The sequence below is a fragment of the Marmota marmota genome, unplaced genomic scaffold (assembly GCF_001458135.2).
Source record: "Marmota marmota marmota unplaced genomic scaffold, marMar, whole genome shotgun sequence".
NCBI classification, from domain to species: Eukaryota; Metazoa; Chordata; class Mammalia; order Rodentia; family Sciuridae; genus Marmota; species Marmota marmota.
This window is the reverse complement of record NW_026000153.1, coordinates 15233538-15250847: the sequence shown is the minus strand read 5'-3', so window position 1 is coordinate 15250847 and position 17310 is coordinate 15233538. Positions and strand designations below refer to the sequence as shown.

The window sequence follows — 17310 nt, the reverse complement described above, 5'->3', positions numbered from 1 at the left end:
AGATGCATGTAACACTGTAGTAAAATGACTTTAATTCTCAGGATAAATACTGAGGTGTGGCATAGTTGGGCCATATGACTGTTCCATGCCTCATCTTTTGAGAAACTTTGTTGTAGTCTTTTTAAATCTTCTAAATAGTCTAATAATTTTTTATTCCTGTTATAAGTATTTTAATTGCTGTCTATATGTCTTTGGAGCACCCACATTCTGTAGGTGCCTAGCCTTCTTTTACATCTAAATGATATTAATTTTTAAGCTTTCACAAAGTTTTCTTTCCTGTGTTGTTTCTGTTTCCTAAAAATTCCTTCCCCTTGCCATTTGTTTTAGTTTCTAGTTCAGACAAAGTCACTTCTCAAATATCTAGTGATTCTTTGTTGTCTTTTCATACATGAGAATGAGGCAGGGACTGACTGGGCCATGCTGTTGGAGATCCTAAATACCTATAACTGGGACTTTTTTTCCTCTGGTCAGCTGGGGAGTCTCTTCAGAAAAGAATCTGATAATTTTCTGCCCAGCAGGTGGGGTGGTGAAGAGGTGGAGAGGTGATGGGATGCCTCACCCTTGAACACCTGCACATATCTCTGAGTCATTCAGTGGGGCCAGTCTCATCACTTAGGATACATACTTTCCCCAAATCCTCCTGTAAAAAGCAAATAGTTCTTCCCAAATGTAACCATGCCTTATGTCCCTGGATCTAGAGTGTCTCTCATTCCATTTCTCTCTGCTGGAGAGAGTGCTGCCCATCTGCTTGGGTTGGGGAGGGAATTAACGTTCCAACTGTCCACTCCGCTGTCACTTAGCGGATCTCCTGTTTTCAGCAAACTGCCACCCTCATCACTGTGTTCCCAGCAGTTGGTGTCTCCAACCCCTATGGCTTCTGGTTTCCAGAGTTCCCTTGCTCCTTATTGTGTCTCCCACTCAAATCTTGGTATTTAGCTTTTTCAGCTCAGTTAACTCTTTCATTGGCTTTTCAACAATTGATTGACATAGCTTATCTACTATTATTTTTTTTCCTCTACTTCTCTTTGCCCTTTTTGGATTTAAACCTTTAGGGTTTTTTTTTCCCCTTTAGTATCATTTTAGTTGGGTTTGGTGGGTGTAGAAATAAATGCACATACTTAATCTGTCCCATTTAATAGGAAATCTTCCCCCTCCTTTTTTTTTCTTTTTTTAGAATTGGAAGGATCTTTATTATTTTTAGTTTTCTAGTGCCTTTTCCATTTTTCCCAGTTCTTCAGATATTAATTCCCCAGTCATTTACTTTTTCAGTTAAAAACCTCAGCTTCTTAAAATACTGTTTCCCAATTCATTAACCATTTTTGTGCGTTGCCCTGAGCCTTAACTAACCTACCTTGATCTAACATGTTATGCACAATTCTATAAAGCAGTAGTTGTTAAATCCTGTTGGTCATAAAAATCACTGACCCTACTCCAGAGATTCTAATTTTGTAGTTCTTGGTTGGAGCAGGGGAATTTGCAATATTAAAGAATCTCCAGGTAATAAAACTTTGCTATTTAATTTGTTTCTTTTGGAAAAAATTAAACACAGAGAAAAGAAGACACAACCGTACAACTAACTGTCCTGGACCCACCATCACCCAGTTTCAATAATTATCAACTCATGGCCAATATTCTTCCATCTGTACCCCACCCATCTACTCTCACCTATATTGTTATTTTGTCTCCATTTCATTTTAGAAAAAAACTCCAGACGTGCTATTATTTCATTTATAAGTATTTTAGTATTTATCTTCAAAGGTACTCAAAACAAAACCAAAAATGTTATATATCACCATCATACACTAAAAATTGTAATCTAAACAAGGTCTATTTTGGGTTAGATATTAGGCGTCCCCCAAAAGCTCATGTGTAAGACAAAGAAAGAAAGTTTGGTGGTGAAATGATTGAGTTATGTGCCTTAACCCAACTGGTGAATTAATCCCTTATAGGGATTAACTTGATTACTGGGTTATGTAGGGTGTGACTGGAGGAGGTGGGTCCTTGGGGGGCTTGCCTTTGGGGTTCATATTTTGTCCTTATTGTACAGAGATCACTCTCTATCTCTCTCTGCTTCCTCGCACCATGTTCCCAGTTGCTTTCCTCCACTACTCTCATTTGCCATAACGTTCTACCTCATCCCAGGCCCTGAGGAATGGAGTCGGCCATCTATGGACTAAGACCTCTGAACCCATGAGCCCGCAAGTAAACTTTTCCTCTTATAAAATTGTTCTTCTTGGGTCTTTTGGTCACAGCAGTGAAAACACAGAATAAAACATGGCCCTACTATGAAATCACTTGCTGTGTCTTTTCATCTATAGGTTCAATTCCCCAGCTCTTCTCTTCCTCCTCCTCCTCCTCCTTCTTCTTCCTTTTTCTCTCTCTCTCTCTCTCAAATTTTGTTGTTTAAGAAACCTCCCTATGTGGTTTAGAAGGGTGGTCAATCTCTCAAAGCACCCTCAGGGGCCACAGGGTAGGAGGGGAAGTTGGAGCCTCATCCTTGTTTATGAAAACTTTGGCCCCTTCCTCTTCATGTTACCAGCAATCCTTTTAATTACATTGTATTTTCTAGGAAGAACACAATATATTTATACAAATTATTATTATTTCCATTTTCTCACTAAATTAAAAAGTCATCCAAACTTAGCTTCTGCATTGATGAGTGGAGTGAAATCAGGGGGAGGCAGTTTGGATAAACACTGGAGGCAGCATGGTGAGCACAGTTTTGGAGTCAGGTGCTCAGTGCTGCATTCCCCACAATTCCAGGACAATTCTGAGGGGAAGTGGGTGCTATTAGTGATTACACTGGATGACAGACAGAGTCTGGTCCTTGTTAAAAGGAGGTCTGAGGTCAAATTCAAATTTGACAAATTCAAATCTAAGCTCCACCCTCTCACAGATCTGAGGGCTTGTGATGAGTTTCTAGTTTCCCTGAGCCTTGGCCTCCTCACTCCCATAGTGACTGTGAGGCCTAAGTAGGACATGGCACCTGGCACATGGCAAATGCTCCACACTGTCTTAGGTTTTCAAACTGGACCATCATTTTTGTGCTGGGGGATTCCAGATGTGTTTTTCCACTAACAGTGGGATTGGGGGGAAGTCAGAGTCTGTCAGGTGAGGGTCTCAGGCATTCAATGGTGAGGTCTGAGGGCCACCCAGGTGGAAGATCCACTTTCATTTTTTTCAGCTCTCCCTGTCTGCTTTATAATTCTTTTATGCTTAGGAAAACATGATTTAACCCACAGATCAATCAGATCTATAAAATATTAAGACGGTCTGCTCTTCTGTCTATTATACTCCAAATATCAAGAACCATTATGTAATGGCGAGATAGTGGGGAAAAAGAAACAGATTAATTAGAAAATGATGGTCCTTAGTTTGTTGTACGTTTCCTCTCAAATGAAATAAGCTGATTTAAAGCAATGTAAATCAAGCCTGCATTTCCCAAAGCCCAATAGGAAAGCAGTACAGGAAGGAGAAATGATTTCAGAGTAATCATAATCCTGATAAGATCTAAGGGCTTTATAGCATAGACCCTATGCCAACATTCTAAATACGACAATAAATAGGTACTGTTTCTTTCATTAGTAATTGCTATCTTCATCAAGCAATTTTGTAAATAAATTTTAGATAGTCTGACAACAGGCACTTAAATATTTGTGAGATGAATGGCTGTTAAATGAGAAATAACCACTTATGACAATTGAGAACCCTTGGACAGAGAGAGCTGTGGGAACGTAGTGGCTGCTTTTATACAAGTAATTTATAATTCAAGTAACAAAACAAATGTGTCTATAAAAAATTAGAGAAAAGGGGAGTTCAGCAACAGGATAATTATTGAAGGCTGGAGCACAGTGGGTACTTTGTGGTTGGAGCAGGAAGTGGGGTGAGCCATGAGGGAACAGTGGCTGGAAGAAAAAACCTTTCAGGTAACCAGTAGGACACTAGTAAAGCCAGCAAGGCAGACTGCATGGACACAGCAGGGGATGGGGAAGGACAGGGGATGGGGAGAAGCCAGGCTGAATGCAGCAGAGGAGGTAGGTGACAGGGTCCAGGGTCAGGCCAGAGAATCCTCCTAAAGAGGCCAAAGGAAAAGTTTGATCATGGAGGTTGCTGTGGTTTGAATGTGTGCTGGAAACACCCCAATGCAATGGTGTTTAGAAGGGGACCTTTATGGTTATGAGGGTTCTGCCCTCATGAATGGATCAATGTGGTTATCATGGAGTGGGATGGTTATAAGTGGGTTCAGCTTCCTCTTGATCTCCGTCTCTCTCTCTCTTGTCAGGTGATACCTTCTGCCATGTTATGATACAGCAGGAAGGACCTTATCAGATGTGGCTGCTAGAACTTGGGCTTCAAGCCTCCAGAATAGTGAGCCAAAGAAATTGTTACAATTTACCTAGTCTCAAATATTCTGTGATAGATGCACAAAGCGGACTAAGACAGAGGTGATATGAACAAAATGTTCTTTAGGTAGATTAATTTGACAGCAGTGTGCAAAGTGGAGTGGATCAAGGAGAAAACAAGTGGGAAGAGGAAGTCAGGGAGGATGGTGACCGCTCTGCTCCATGACCAGACGTGGAGGACTGAGAACAGTTCCAGGCACCTCAGTTGTGGAGCTTGACAGTTTCCAGTTTCTCTGACCAGGGACTTGTGGGCCTGACCTCTGACCTGCACCTCCCTGGGGGACACAGCTCTTTTCAGGGACCCAAATTAGTCAATTAATCACTGTAGGATTCTGTGCTTCCTTCCCACCATTTATCTCACTCTTTTTTACTTTCTCTTTAGAATGGTCTATTCATTGTTGGCAGGACTACTTTATTAGCTTTTAATATTATCAATTAGTCTATCAATTTAATAGGTTGGTTAAACTATTACTTTGATGTGAGTTTTCAACTATATAGGTAATGGTCTATTGTTGAATCTGCAAAATTTTGGCAAGGGATGTGTGTGTGTGTGTATAGGTGGGGAGATGGGCATTATTTTTTGGTTCTTTATGACTGTTGAATAGTGTTTAGGCATTCATCATTACATGTAGTAGGTTGGGATACTGTTCATTTTGCTTTCTGACCTGGTATCTGCTTAAGAAATCCCACTTCTGCCTACCTGAAAAACTGGATTTTGGGGGACAGGATTTTAAAAATTCTTATGTCCTTTTTGCAGCATAAGAAATACATTTTCCAGCTGAGCACAGTGGCTTATCCTATAATCTCAACTACTCAGAAGGCTGAGGCAAGAGGATAGCAAGTTCCAGGTTAGCCTCAGCAACTTAACAAGACTCTGCCCCAAAATAAAATAAAAGGGGCTTGGGATAAAGTTCAGTGGTGGAGTGCTTGCTGAGTACATGTGAAATTAGGGTTCAATTCTCAGTGCCAGCCCCCCCAAATCTTTACATCTCAAGCCAATCCATACTATGTACACACAAAAACATATATATATATATATATAAAATATAATATATAATATATATACATACATGCACACACATATATACAATTATATCTTTCAACATGCATGTGTTTTTCTATATGTAAAATATATGTACATATATATTCACATATATGTGTATGTGTGTAACTTAAAAGTTTCAAGAAAAAAACACATAGCCTTACTATGTGTATTATTTGCCCCCTGGTATTTCCTATTCTCTTTTATTATTTTCTTTAAAGCTGGTTACAAACCACATAACTGATTAATAGTCACTCACAATGTCATGATAGAAGATACCATATTTTCCCCCGATCTGAGCCTACAGTCCTACCTTATTCATCATAAGAATCCATAGAAAGGCCCAGAAGGCACAAGGCTGCTTTGTCTTCTATTGTCAGATTCATTATGGCAGGAAGGAGGGAGGATGTGAATGTTTCACACTGCAGCCGGTAGGGAGAAATGGGGGAGGGGGTGTTTGTAAACATCTGGTCCAGTGATAAATAAATGGGATTTGGGGAACTCATCATGGGGTCAAAAAGGAGGGTCTTACCGCTCCACAGGCATCTGACCACTCCTGGGAAGGGCAGTAGACCCCTCCTTTCCCTCTTCCTCTCTCTGAGAAAGAACCATAGAGATAAGTCTTACGTAACTTCTAAATCTAACTTCTGAGAATCGCTAGTGCAATGTTTAGATGCTTTAGGGTCCCCTTCTTTGTATCTCTAATGAGGAGGTCATTTGATCAACACTGGATAAACCACAGTCACATTCAGGGCTCACCATCAAAACAATATAGACTGATTTGTTTTTTTAAATATATATATATATATATATATATAGTATAGTCCATCCGCCTCACCTTTGAACACAGGGCATGGTTTGGTATCAGGTGGCACTTATTTAACAATGAGAATAGCCGGGCTCCTGCGCATGCTGGAACAATCAGATCTTACAGCCTAGGAGTCTTCCTCTGTGGTGACACTTTAGATTATTTCAATCCATGCCCTCATCGTAGAGCCATGTTGGCAAGGAGATTTTTTTTCTAAAGGTTTTTCTCCCATTGCTCAGAGCCAAAGGTTTTGTCCTTTGACCTTTTGATTCCCATTCTGCATCTAATCAATGTCAGGTCACCCCGAGTAAAACTAAAAGGAGGTTAAGTGGAAAAGCGAAAGCACAATATCCAAGCCCAGGCCCCGAGTCTATCCAGCGGAGTTTTAAAAGCTCACCATTTTGAAACAGTACAATAGTACCATCGCTTGGGTAAGAGAATATTTCTTGTTTACCCTCCCTGCCACCCCCCCCTCCCCATTTGTTTGGTGCCTGATTTGTTTCTAGTTGCAGCAGGGAGGTCAGAGCAAGCCAGGAAAATGAATGGAATCAGCCTCCTGCCGGGCCGCCTGGAGCGGGCGGGTGTTACGGATCAGCGTAAAGCCAGCTTCCTCGGCCGGGCCGGGCCGATGTAACTCACTGGAGTGGCAAATTACATCAGACCTACAGCTGTAACCCGACATTATGATTAATTTGATCAGTAATTTCTCCTGTTTTTCATTTTAATCGGTGTGACTATTCTGCTGTGGCAGGTCTTTCAGATCTAATTAAGATAAATTTCCCAGTAAAAGACTTGGCAGACTTTCCGAGTCAAATCCAGGCATCAAGTGTGAAGACCTGCAGCCCCAGTCAATCACCTTCGGGGAGGGCCGGGCCCTCGTATTCGGCAATCAACCATTCACACTTAAGCAAATTCATAATCTCCAGCACTGCTTAGTCATTCTCTCAAAACGTCCTAGGCAGAGAAGGAAAAGAAAGAAAAGCCCCAGACAATGTCGTTCTTTCCCCCATGCTTACCCTCCACTGATTTACCCTAACTACATGAAAAACCTCCCTAAGTGGACACTGTATACAGAAACCCTGGGTTGGTCTTTCTAAGAAAGGTTTTAAATAAAGACTTACATACATACACACACACACATATACCAAACAAATACTAATATATTGTACAAATATTGACCTTAACTACTAAGATTGACCATTTATATGTGTGTGTGTGTATGTCTCATCCTTGAATGCAAGTACACAGTCATGTACATATTAGATTTGGGTTGGCAGGGCTTAAAAGTTTATTTTCCCAATTTATTTTCTTTTAGGTCACCCCAGACATTCATTTATGCATCCCAAGGCTGATATTTATACAAGTTCTGTTAGGTTTCTGTTCCTTAAAGATGAAGGTGTTAATGAGATTTCTTTCCAAAGCTGTTTAATATTATAGCCGGACTTGCCTGTCCAATCTGGTATAGCAAGACATTGGGCAGGTGTTAAGGATTTGTCAGGGTTACAGGGTCCACATGCCTCCTTGCAGGAAATATAAAAAGACAGGCCAAGAACTGCAAAAGGGCAGGTGGTTTTGAAGTCTGTCTTCCATTTTTATCAAGAAAACTTTGCTCTACCCTGATGACCCTGTTCCTACTTATAAAATAAATCCCCCATTCTAACAGGAATGGTCATTTCAGAACACAAATATGTGACTGGAGTCGAGATGCCAAATTGGAATGTCATTTGGTATACAGTCCCCTACCCCCATCTCTCTCAGAGGGTAAAGAATTTCACTACCACTATACGATATACTATACTACTACTACAATATGATCTAAAATCAGGTAAAAAAAGAAAACTACATTCTAACTTTGATATGGCCTCTGAATTTTGAGGATGATTTTGCTACTGTTTTGCATGTATCTTGACTCTTGATCCCTGAGAAGAGGGTTGAGATGATGGCTTAGGAGAAGGCTCCTTCTCTCCCTGCTGAGGCAGACTGTCTCAAGTGCATGTTCATTGCTGCATGCAAGACAATCAGAATGTAGGCAGGTGTGATTGTTAGAGGCATAAACAAGGTGATTCGGGGTCTAATAATTAGTATGAGACCTTCAGACTTCTCACAGGGATCCTGTTGGCCACCTTGACTCTAACTTAGTGGTCACAGACTATTGTAACCTCTTGATAGTTGTGTTTCAAAATTGGTAGAAATGATTTCAACACAACTAGTACATTTATTAAACAAATAAAGAATGTAGTCTTGTCCTCACCCTCAACCTCAGAGATACTGATGCTTGAGCAATGATAAGATCAAGATTTAGATCAGGAGGAATACTTAAACTATGTGAAAGACCATTCAGGTGGGAAAATAAGAATGTTTCCTCCAGAAGAGCTCTCTATCCCCAACTTTGTCTGCAAGGAAAGAAATGACTATGTGATTTAAATGAGATCTCTTTTTTATGAACCCCACAGTGGAAAAAGAGGCAAGGAGCACAGTGGACAAAGTTTTGATGTCAGATAGACCCCTGTTTGATTCCTGTCTTCTCCAGGTCCTCATACCTAATTCTGAATCGGAGCTAAGGAAGGAAAGAGAGGCGGGGTTAGGAATAGGAAAGACAGTAGAATGAATCCGATATAACTTTCATATGTACATATAGGAAAACACCACAATGAATCTCCACATCATGTACAACTATAAGACTGGGATCCCAGTTAGAATAAGGTATACTTCATGTTTGTATAAATTTGTCAAAATATACTCTACCATCATGTATATCTAAAAAGAACAAATAAAAGGAAAAGAAAAAGAGCTAATGAGACTGGTAGGTTCACTGAATAGAACTTTACTACTCAAGATCTGGGCTGAGGACCATCACTTGGTAGCTGGTTAGAAATGCAGAGTCTGGAGTGGGCTGTCTATCCCAGAACCCTGGAATTAGAATCCACAGTTCTCAAGGTCCCAGGGGGATTCATAAGCAATAAAAGTTTGGGAAGCCCTACTGAGGAATAGCAGACACGGCATCTAGCAGCAGATGGGGCATCTAATAAGCTCTCAGTCCGCAGTGATTGTTCTTGTTTTGAGAAGATGCTAAAGGTGATAAAAAGATTATTTCCCTTGCTTTGTTTTGAAGGTCAGATATAACTGTCTAGGTTTGAGGGTTTTTTTCCCCCCTTTCAGATATGGGGATTTTAATTCAAGTTTGGAGTTTGGGAGAGGCATGAGTGGATAACAAAGCACAGATATCATTGTTTTCCTTCCCTGATGGGATGTGCACCTGAAGAGGGTTAGAGCACAAGTGATAGTGGCTTGTTCTTTTCAGAAATGAAGAGCCAGTCTTATTATGATAGCATAAAAGTCAGCACCAATTTGCATAGCCAACACTTAGTGAATAATCTGGAGCTTATTTACAAGACCATGAATGGTCATTCTCAGCCCTGGCTGCATATTGGGATCTCCTAGGGAGTTTAAAAATGCTGATGTCTAGGTTCAATTAGAACCTCTGGGTGGGACCCAGTCATTGGCATTTTTAAAAGCTACTCATTGATCCCAATGCACAGCCAATGTTGAGAATTACTGCCAGAGTTTGGAAATTTCCTTCTGAATAAAGAAAGGAATTGGACAAAATATAGCTACAGGAAAACGGATGTGGCCTCAGCTGTTAGGAGATGGTGTGACTTGAGTTAGACAAGTGAAGGGAGGGACAGTCCTTGGCCAGCCAAGGTCTCAAGGGCCCTGAAAGTATTTGATTATAGGCAGACCTTTTTTTTTTTTTTTTTCTGGTAAGAAGATATTCACTATATCTCTTAAGGAGGCTGACTGGCAATGAAAATGGTATTTTAAGCTTTGAAGGTGCTTAAAATGGATTCCATGTGATCATTACACAAAGGGAGCTTGGAAAACACCCCATCTTTGCTTTCTGCCTTTATTAACTTTTTGCTGTTCAGGTCAGTTCCAGGGTCCATTGGCTTTATCCCTAGATTGATCAGATCGTTTCTGAGCGTGCAGAGGACTAAAAGTGGTAACTACCTTAAGGAATATTACTTCTTGGAAACTTCAGACAGGAGTACAAGATTATTTTTCTGCTAATTAAAAAAATTGAAATTTCTAAGCCTTCCAGAGTGGAGGGCTTTCCTTGGGGGAAGCAAGAGAGTTTTTCTTAAATATTCTCTTCTCTGAACACTTAAACATTGTTTTGTTCTCTTTAAATGCCACATTTGCAACCTCACAATACAAGGACAGAGAGCTCAGCTCCCAGAAAGAACAGGCAGTCTCTGGGAAGATATGGAGTCCAGCTGAGAAAAAGAAGGGGATTCCTAACTTGACTTCTTTTTTTATGACAGTTAAATATCTTCTGGTGTTGAAAACTAAGTGGTGGTGCCGGGCTGATCCCTGTCAAATGACAGTTCAGACAAAATATGTCGGGCTGGGAAAGTTGCATTGATTGGAGCCCAACTGGGCTTTCAGACACAGCCACCAGTTCTGAGAACAGAGCTGACAGCATACAAATGCAAACTGCTCTCTCCACTGAGCATTCATCTGTGGCCTCACAGTCATCCCCACAGAGTGGCCAAGGACAGGAGAACTCTCTTTCCAGTAGACAATCACTCAGAGGAACACCTGCACCTTTGCCATGAGAGTTCTGGATAACAGAAGAGACTGGAGCAGATAGTCTCAACATGGTGCCTTTCTCTGACTTCCTTTGCAGCCATAGGGCCCTGTATTGACACTGGAGACCATAATGCTCAATATAGTTCTTAACAGTGGAGAATGAAAGAGAAGAGAAATGCCAGTGCCTCCAAGAGTCCATTTCTAAAGACAGGCATGGAAAAAGAGCAGGATGGGATTCTGACAGCTAGGATAATGCCCCACAGACAAATGGCGTTTTGACAACCTGGTACTTTAGATGACAGTAATGGCTTGCCAAACAGATTTCAGACTGACTTGACCTTTAGTTTGCAATCCAAATCCTATTAAAAGGACTGGGAGATCTCTTGAGCACTGGAAGTGCCTGTCAAAGATGGGGAGGGTGGATGGCATTAGGGATGTGTGGTCCAGGAAGCACCATGCCCATCATTTGGACTGGGGAACATGACTCCAGATTTAGTGGTGTGTGGACAAGAGAAATAATACTCAGTGAAGAAAAGGAGGCCAGAGGGAGGCCAAATGAAGAAGATCTGTAAGACTTCAGATGCTGAGGAGCTACCCAGTAAGATTCTTTAACAGAGTGAATTTGCTCATTGCCAACTCATTGCCTAAGATTTTAAGGACCATCCTTAGGTTTGGCTTTTCCTGCTCTTGCTTTGGTTTTGAGGTATTCCTTTCCCTCTTTTTTTTTTTTTAATCTTTTTGCATTTTTCGTCCTGGTCCTACCTCAACCTCTTGGATCCAGTCTGTGGATTTCTGCATATTATTCTGGGTAAGGAAATGGAAGGTTATTTTAGTTGTGCTGATCCTACAACTATTAGAGAAAAAAGCTAAGAGTTGTGGTTCCTGAAGGATTTTCCATTGACATAGCAATGGCATGGCATTATATGAAGAAAAGGGTTCAGTGGTTACGTAAACTTCAACATTTCTTGGTTAACTAAGGTTGGCTGACACATTTATTCCAGGATATCTTTAGCTTTCAGCATTCTAATATTCATTGAGGGAATATCTAGGAGCAGCATAACAGTATGCCTAACCCCCCACCCGCCCCCCGGCTCTCTCTGTCTCCATCCATCCAAATTGGCTTCTGTTTTCAATAAAATTTCTATGGACTAGTGTTTTATGGAAGATACTTTGGCCCTTGAGAGCTTGTTTGGAGATTCTAGCAGGGGAGTGCAGCTACTTGTATACACTTGACCAAAGAATGGTCCTCCTCCATTGGGGAAGTCATCCTCTTTGACCAAGTGCATAGCTTAGGGAAGGACATGGAGGTGAGGAAGAAGACACCTGCCTAGCCAGCCAGATCAGCCGAATCAACCCTGGTGATCAATGGGGTAACAGATGTTGCACCAGATCACCCTCCCATCCCATGGAAGATACTTTGGGAAATACTGTCTTGGAAAATGGTGGAAGCCAAATAAAGGAATTATATAAATAGATCTCAATCAAAATAGAGATTGCAGAGGTGGTTGAAATATAGATGGAGATAATTTGAATTCAGTTCAGCTCTGGAATTCCAATTCGGTCATTCTTTGTGATGTTTAAGAAGATGCTATAACTTTTTGAGATTTTGTTTCTTTAGATTTGAAGAAAATTTTTACCTTTTTTGGGTTGTGAGGATAAAATGAAAGGTTGAAGCACTTTTAGAGTACAAGCTACATAGAGATACTTTGATAAGTGATTGTTATTATTCTGGTTAGAGGTATGAATCCATGAGGTCATACATAAATAATATGAAAATTCACTTTTTAAAATTTAAAGCATTATTACTAGGAGTATTTACTGATTATTGCATTGTGAAATGGATTATGGAAATATGCATATACAATTATTTCTTTCCATGGAATTCAAACCATTTTGTGGTATTTCATAAAAAGAATGTGGAACTGGGTAGGTTATAAACTGTTTATATAATAAGTGACCGACCAAGTCCCCAAAGAGAACAGGTGGCTTGTCCAAGGTTCTAAAGCTAGGGGGAAAACTGAGATGATCAGAATTCTTTCTCTTTACCTACATGTTAGAAACTACAACTTGGGAATTTAGAAGGAAAACAATAATGTTTTGTCCTTAATATTGATGGTGGAACTTGAGCTTGTGGGTTTCAGTGAGGAGGCTTTAGGGTGATGTGATTAGGCAAGATTAGGATTATTGAGTACCTAGCAACCGCTCAATTTCCTGCTCTAAACCCTTTGGGGGTTTGTACTTCACAAATCACCTTTGTGCAGGCTTGCCCCATGTTCAAGCCACCCTTTGTTAAGATCCTTTCTCAGAAGTCCTCCTCACCTCTCTGACTCAGAATGACACTACAAAATTCATGTGCAATTATTAGCTTCATTCTAGCTAATGTGAGTTTTCCAGCATATTTTTATTGTGTACACATGCTTTTTTTTTGTACCATGGATTGAGTCCAGGGCTGCTTAATCACTGAGCTACATCCCCAGACATTTTTTATATTTTATTTGGAGACAGGGTCTCGCTGATTTGCTTACGGTCTTGTCAAGTTGCTGAGGTTGGTTTTGAACCAGCTATCCTCCTGCATCAGCCTCCTGAGCCTCTGGGACTACAGGTGTGACCAACCGTGCCCGGCTACACATGCATCTTAATATCTTCATATCTTTTGTTCACCTTCACGTGCATCTATCTGTTTGTCTCATATTCCTCCTTAGACTATGACAGGTATAGTCAAGGAAGGAAAGATACATTGGCATGAGCTCTCTTATTAGGAATCAAATTAAATGCTGTCATCTAGTCATTTCTTAAGCACCACACCAACCCTCTAAACTATGAGGAACTGAGTGTCCAGCACAGCCAGCATTTGAACACAGATCTGTCTGCTTCTAAAGACCAGGCACTAAGACCCCACCTTGTCTGTTCAGCAAATCTTTCCTAGGGCTACCACGCACATACATAAATGTTCGTGGATATTGATAAAAGTACTAACTGTCTTTATAACCTAGAGAATATTTGCTTGCAAGCCTGTGCTTTGGAAGTCAATTTAAAAGCCCATGGAAAATTTACTCTAAACTTGTGGGAAATGAATTGAGGCTAAAAGATGAGGAATAACATGATGATAAAAGAACCGGAATATTATATTAAGTTCACATAAATACTGGCTAAGTTTTGCTCTTTCAGAACAAAGTGCCAGCCAGCACATTTTGGGCATCTCAAATTGCCACTGAAACCTACATCTATGCACACGAAGGCAAAGCTGTTTCAGAAGCATTCGAGGATGGTTTATCAGCCACCATCCAACACACAGTGATGGGACTGGATGGTGTGAGTGGCTCCAGACTCTTCACTGAGCTCACTGCAGACAGCCCATGGATCTGCCCCCCTGTGATGATCAGAGTGGGCCTATTTTCTTTGAAAAGTTATAACTTGCCATGTTCAAATGCTGCAAGAATCTTTCTGCCTTCCTTTGAGTCTGGTACCCTTTCCATCTAGCACTACTTGACGAGAGCTACCATACCCAGTGGTGTGAATGTGCTGCCTGCTTTGTTCAGCCCCTTTCTACATGATTTGACTAATTTACAGAGAAGTACACAGGAATGGTAAATCTAGACAATGGCATAGAAGCACCGCAGTGTATTAGTACATTCTTGGTAAACTAATTTTTTCCCCTGCCACTCTCAAAGCAATATAAACTTTGTTGTTCCTCCTGGATCTCAAATGCTTGTAATAAATTCTTTGAAATGTCAGTAATGTTGAACTGAGGGCTTTTTTTTTAAAGGAGATTTTCTTTCATAAGAGGAAAAATTGTCCCTTGAAGAGTATATGGATAAATATATTTTGTTTATTTTATTCAGTGCTTAATACGGCTGGGGAAAGGGATTCCCATTTCCTACCTGACCCCTTGCTGAATGAATGAGTCGTGAATGAAGCCCTCAATCTTCTGGATGGTAGTACGAACATAAATACATTCACACTTTTTCATATCTTTGGACTCATCAACACTTGCTTAACAAATTTATAGTACATAAAGCATTTCCATTGGTATATTATATTTAATCTGCACAATAATTCTCTGAATTTGGATAGATCTCATCCATGACAATCAAGTTTTTCTTAAGTTCTTTAGTTCAAGAGGAAGCCTTATCCACCCTGTGTAGAATCATTTTCCAAAGGTCCTCATGGCTTGGATTGCTCTGGGAGAATGTTGTCTACATAGTGATAGTTCTATCATTTTCATCAAACTTACTTAATTTCATCAAATCCTAAAATAATTCAGTATAAAAAATGTCATCCAAAAGAGAAATTGGTTTATTAGTTCTGTGCAATGGGGAAGATATGGCTTTGTAACCCCCTTACTGTCCTGATCTTTTATCCCATATGCATGCATATATATGTGTGTGTGTGTGTGTGTGTGTGTGTGTGTGTGTGTGTATAATTGCAAAATTCTGTGTATTTTTCAAGTTCAACTAGAAAGTTGGAGCGGAGATCTAGTTGAAATTTACAATGGACAGAATGCCAGTGACCTTGGAGAATGTTTGCTAAATCATTTGTACAACTAGTAGCAGAATTTGAGGGGATGAGGGTGAGGTTAATGAGACACTCACCTCAGGCACAAAATGTAAGAGTATTGTCCCACAGCACAGTATTCAAAAACAGCAATCACATAATCTTTTTTTTTTTTTTTAATTTGATACTGGGGATTGAACCCAGGGATGCTTGAGTAACCACTGAGACACATCCCCAGCCCTTTTTATTTTTTATTTTGACACAGGGTCTCACTAAGTTGCTTAGGGCCTCAGTAAGTTACAGAATCTGGCCTTGAATTTGAGATCCTCCAGCCTCAGCTTCCTGAGCTGCTGGGATTACAGGCATGCACTTCTGTGCCAGGCAAGATGAATAACATCTTGATGCAATATTTAAAAAAATAAATATGAATGCCCTAAATTCATGATCAACAAAATATCAATGTTACTGATTTTTTTCCTTCTGTCTTAAATGCCAATGTACCTCAGAATTGTTATTGACTCAGCATTTTAAAATTTGAGATTTTGTGGATTATGGATTTTGGTCTTTCATCTTGATTTTTGAAAATGCTGCACTGAAATATTATCTTGATTACTGCATTTTTGAGGGGGTTCATCCTTAAATTCTTCCTCTGAAATGACGGCCTCATATCCTCACCTTAGCCTTGGCTGTGGAGAGAAGAATTCTGCAAGTAATTCAGCCTATGTGGGTGTAGAGATGTCTGAGTGCTGTTAGAATTTACAACGGCCCCATGAGGGGTTATATGAGTGTTCCTGTATACGTCACCCAACATTAAACAGTATTAGGGATGTTTAATATAAAACTCTAAATAGAACTTCAAACAGAATACTAGAAAGTATTTAATTTTACGTCTTCCTTTATAAATGAGATATCTTAGATCCACAGAACCTTAACTAATATTGTGGTAAATTGATCAAGATTAATTTCTAGGGAAAGGGAGAGTTTGGATGAGGGCACTGGACTTTTTCTAAATTGGAGGGAAGGACCCAAAATTGGAGACCACTTGCTTTAAAGGACATAATAGACATGTAGATCTGACCACTTCTCAAGGGCTTGGACTCATTGTTTCAAAAAGTAATAATGTACTTCCTTTCCCCATCAAATATATGCTTCAGGACTTAGTACTAAAATTTGTCAGTGGGAAAACATCCCAACTGAGAAGACCAGAAGGCTATGTCCACTGCGTATCAGAGGTATAATTCTCAAACAGTTGTATTGCTCTAAGCCTGAGTGGTAACTAGACCTTTATATTAGTAAATGCACATGTTTGAGACCATGTTTTACCTTATCTCTCGAGCACCACCACCTCTGGAGAGGTGACCATGTCCCTCATTCCTCATACAAGTCCTCTAATTTCCACTGATCTCTGTCTCCCTCTGTTATCTATTAAAATGTGCAATACAAGAAAAGGAAAAGATTATCCTGCTTCCTGCCATGCAAGACAGTACGCAGAAGGCCAAGGTTAAATGCAGCATTTGGTTTCTTAAGCTTCTCTAATGTATAGGTATGGAAAAACAATCTGAAACCAGAGCTTATAGTAGTGACTCTCTGAGGATAAAAACTTGACTTTAATTTGGACTCTCTTACTAAGATAAAGTCTGCTTCTGCTATCATTATCCCACTTAGGTTTGTCTCCCGCTCTCTTTCCACTCTGCCACCCAGCTGAGTGGGAAGAAATTCACCTGACCTTGAAGAATACTCAGAGAATCTTCAAGACCATCAGGCTTTTAATAGTCAATAAAATTCCAGAGGCCTACCAACTTAGAGCTTGTAGATGCATCAGATGATAATAATGAAGTCTAGAGAGTTACAACTTGTTCAAAATTGAGAGTTAGTTGGAGGCAGGGTCAGAACTAGAATGAGACCCCTAACCCTCCAGCCATCCTCATCCCTGGACACGACAACTAGCCATCAACCAGGCCCAGTTTGATTCC

At 40.2% G+C, this 17310-nt stretch overlaps 1 protein-coding gene and 1 long non-coding RNA gene across 2 annotated transcripts in view; one reads left to right on the top strand and one right to left on the bottom strand.

Moving 5' to 3' along the window:
* Pou6f2 (POU class 6 homeobox 2) overlaps nucleotides 1-17310 on the bottom strand; it is a 365917-nt gene that overhangs the window by 96710 nt on the left and 251897 nt on the right.
* LOC125611530 lies at nucleotides 5829-14249 on the top strand. Its single transcript, XR_007341708.1, has 2 exons — nucleotides 5829-6684; nucleotides 6766-14249. It is a non-coding gene; the product is annotated as an uncharacterized LOC125611530 (long non-coding RNA).